The 4,090-nt window shown below is 40.8% G+C and overlaps 1 pseudogene across 1 annotated transcript; it reads right to left on the reverse strand.

The window, feature by feature from the left end:
* Window positions 1-2,614: 2,614 nt before the first annotated feature.
* Window positions 2,615-3,847, reverse strand: LOC115896570 (annotated as a pseudogene). Its single transcript, XR_004056488.1, has one exon. The product of XR_004056488.1 is annotated as a succinate dehydrogenase [ubiquinone] cytochrome b small subunit, mitochondrial pseudogene (transcript).
* Window positions 3,848-4,090: the final 243 nt, after the last annotated feature.

Consider the following 4,090-nt stretch of genomic DNA (forward strand, 5'->3'; position numbering starts at 1 on the left):
TAGAGTCAGAGAGCCTAGCCTCCACTGAGAAAGGAGTGAGTGTGGATGGAGAAGAATTTCCCAGGACCTATTGGAGGGTCACCCCATCTTGAAAGTGGAGGAGAAGAGGAGCAACCAGCAATGGCCACTGAGGAGGAGAGACCTGTGAGGTGGGAGTGAGGCCAGGAGACTGTGGTGTCTTAGAAACCAGCACAGTCAGTGCCACCAAGAGGAGGAGAGTCCACTGGTGCCACATGCTGCTGAGAAGGTGAGTGAAAAGGGACGAGAATGGACCATTGGATTTCACAAGGCTAACAAGGTAACAAGGTGGAGGTCTTTGCAAGAGTCATTTCTTAGAGTGTGCGGCAAAAAACCATATTAGAGTTGAAGAGAATAGGAGAGAAATTTGAGTGAAGACATCTCATTTGAGGAATTCTGATGTAAAGAAAAGCAGAGAAATGGGGAAATGCCTGGAGAGAGAAATCTTTTTCTTTTTTAGATGAGAAGAAAAATGCATGTTTGTGTGTTTTGTCATTTACAAGTGTGTGGGATTGTACCTTGTGTACAAATGGTAGCCTGTCTGAAAAGAAATCATTAATGAGAGCTTCTACTCTACATGATTAGCTGAGACTGAATCACAACACTTATTATCTACCCATGGCAAAAGATGTCTCTTGAGAAAAAGTTCTTTGATTCAGTGACCATTTGCTTTATTCAGAATTTGAAGATGGTTACTTTTGTGTTTCCTGTTAAAGGAAAGTCAATCCAGGAAAGGCCAGCATATCCTTTACTCTTCCAAACAGAGTTCCAAAATGTCTGTGGCCCTTGGAATTTAGAGTTCAGTGTTCTATTCAGTGTAGGAGTGTGGGGAGAGACGAAGGGGGATTTATACTTCTCACCGTATACTTCTACATATTTTAATTTTTTACAAAAAATTCAATAATAAACATAATGAGAAAGATCCAGTGTGTATTTTAGATATTTGGAAAATTTGAAGTTTGAGGCTAGGAATAGTTCAGGACAATTGCATCATTTATTAATTACAAGTGGACTAAAGTATCATATGCCAGCACGCCTCAGTTCAGTCAGCATGTTGATGTGCATTTTGCCTTAGCTAGCCGATTTATACATCCAAGCCCTGAACTTAGTTCTGTTATTATTAATAAATTGTGATACATAACAAAGAAAAATGGCTTCTTTTACCAGCTACCATTTATGTCTCATCTTTTTCTCTGGAAGAGCTGAATTATAAAAAACTCACTCTCTAACATGTCTGACTGATTTATCCAATTTAATTCATCAAACATTACTTGAGGGCCCACCACATGCCAGGCAGTGTGCCCAGCACTGTAAATACCGAGGGAACAAGGACATGATTGCTGCCCTTGAAGCATTTGAAGTCTAGCAGAAGACAAGAAGAACACCACAGATAATGAGGACACCTGTTTCAGATTCTGATAACATGGAGCAGAACAAGAATATACCACATTAAGAAAGTAATTGGAGAAAAGATAGATAATATTTCATACTCCCAGCAGCCATCACAATTAGCCCCTGAGATCAGCCCTATATTTAAACAGACTTATACACATTCTGGATTTCTGACTAGAATGGCCACAGACTTCACAACAGCCTGGTAGAAAGATTAGTCTACAAGGCAGACACCGGCTCCATCACTAAAACATTTAAGATCTTGAGCAGGGAATTAGTTTGTGCCTCCATTTTCACACCTGTTAACAGAGAATAGTGACACATAGGGTGTAAAATGAAATGGTCCCAGAATTTGAAGTCAAGAATTGTCCATCCTTCAACTTCACACCTCCTAGGATGGGTATCATCAAAAAAACAGAAAATAACAAGTGGTAGTGAGGATGTGGAGAAACTGAAACCCTCATCCACTACTGGTGGGGATGTGAAGTGGTGCAGCCACTGTGGACAACAGTGCACAATGGCTAAACACAGGGTTTCCATATGACCAAGCAATTTTAGCCTGCATTAGGCCATTCTTGCATTGCTATAAAGAAATACCTGAGACTGGGTAATTTATAAAGAAAAGAGACTTCATTGACTCATAGTTCTGCAGGCTGTACAAGCATGGCACCAGCATCAGCTAGGCTTCTGGAGAGGCCTCAGGGAGCTTTTACTCCTGGTGGAAGGTGAAGTGGGAGCGGGCACATCACATAGTGAGAGCGGGAGCGAGGTTGCGGGGAGGTGCCACACACTTGAATATGTAGTGTATATGCTATTCAGTTGTGAATTGGTGGGACGCATGTAACAGCTTATCAACGTGGAGACATTGGTACTTGATAGCCTCTTAAGGAAAATTTGCTCCCAAATTTTAAGCTGGAAAGTCACTGGAATAACTTTTACAATACATGGCCTTTTAGATTTCTGGTATGTATGTTAAGAACTGTGTACAAATTGAAATGTCTGTATTGATCGTCGGCCAATAAAATCTCAATTATGACAGAAAAATGTGAATTTACTTCTTCCCATGAATTATCTTCATATTTTATTTTTTAATTATACATTTTATTTTTTTCAAAATTATTTTCATAGAATACATTTTCACATTAGAGATTCCCATAGTGTGAACATAACAATTTATTACTTATGGTTTTATATTTGTGGACAGATTGTTTTAGAACAAGTAGAACAAATTTGAGGATTGTCTCAGTTTATACTTTGTAATAGTTTGATACATCTACAAGGTGAACCTTGCCCTTAAATGGAACCTCTCTATATTCAGAAGCACTCCAAGCTATTTTTCCTAAGATTTAGAAATTGATAATGTGAGATGTCAGCATTTCCTAATTTTAAAATTTCCCTAGTATATGCAACCATCAGTAGGTGGTATCTACTGAATAGAGAAGGAAGTTTAAAAAAATTAAACACTATCTAAGTTTCTGCAAAGTTTTTATTCATGAATTAACAGTATTTCCCTTTGTCCACTACTCCCAGGGCAAATAAAGAAGTTTGATCATATATTAATAGTAATAAAGCTGGATTCTCTTTAAGAGATTGATAAATTTAAAGGCTCATATATCATGTTTTGTTATACTATGAGTCTTTTGAGAAGCTGGGAGTCAACCCCATTAACTCACCAGAATACAGAACTCAGTCTCACAACTTCTTAGACAAAATTCCTCTCAAACCTTTTCCTTAAAGATTAAATTCTGAAAATAATCTTGTGATTCAGAGAAGAAGGCTGTCCACCAATGGACTCATCTGTTATTTCTTCCTGATTGTGAGTTGAAGGGCATGACAACACAGAGGAAAAGAAGCATACATCAATTCTTCAAAGTATTAAGTCAGAAAGGTCAGAGCTTCCACAGCATGGCAACAGTTTTGCAGATGTCCACATCGTGATGGTTGAAATAGCAAAGCCCAGCAAAATTTAAAACTGAAATTGCCAAAAGCTCTGCCTGGCAGCTTTCTGCGAGACGTCCCCATGAACATAGTAACAACTTGTTCAAAGCCCCAGCGACCGTGAAGAGTGAGGGTTGCAGCCAGGGAGTAGTCCAGTCCATCGCAGAGCAAGGATTCAAATAAGCAGCCAGAAGCCGACTCAGGAGCAAAACACTGACAACCCTCTCACTAGTCCAGTGGAGAGATGCAGTCTTGGAACCAGAATGGTGGCTCAGTGATAAGTGAATGTGCTGCACTCCACACCAGTCTGGGGTAGGTCGGTCCTGAAGAAATGCTGAGATATGAGCGGGTCTGAACACTGGGGTTTGCAGCAACAGAGCTTGGCTTCCTTGGGCACTGCAAAGGGCACTCAGCTTCCAGAGAGCCGCCATCTCATTCCTGAGGGCTCAAGGACACCCACCAACCCCTGTCTTCACTCTTTCTTTTCTTTTTTTCTCTTTCTTCCTTTTCTTTCTTTCTCTCTCTCTCTCTCTCTCTCTCTCTCTCTCTCTCTCTTTTTTTTTTTTTCGGAGTCTCGCTCTGTAGCCCGGGCTGGAGTGCTGTGGCCGGATCTCAGCTCACTGCAAGCTCCGCCTCCCGGGTTTACGCCATTCTCCTGCCTCAGCCTCCCGAGTAGCTGGGACTACAGGCGCCCGCCACCTCCGCCGGCTAGCTTTTTGTATTTTTTTTTAGTATAGGAGCG

The sequence above is a fragment of the Rhinopithecus roxellana genome, chromosome 3 (assembly GCF_007565055.1).
Source record: "Rhinopithecus roxellana isolate Shanxi Qingling chromosome 3, ASM756505v1, whole genome shotgun sequence".
NCBI classification, from domain to species: Eukaryota; Metazoa; Chordata; class Mammalia; order Primates; family Cercopithecidae; genus Rhinopithecus; species Rhinopithecus roxellana.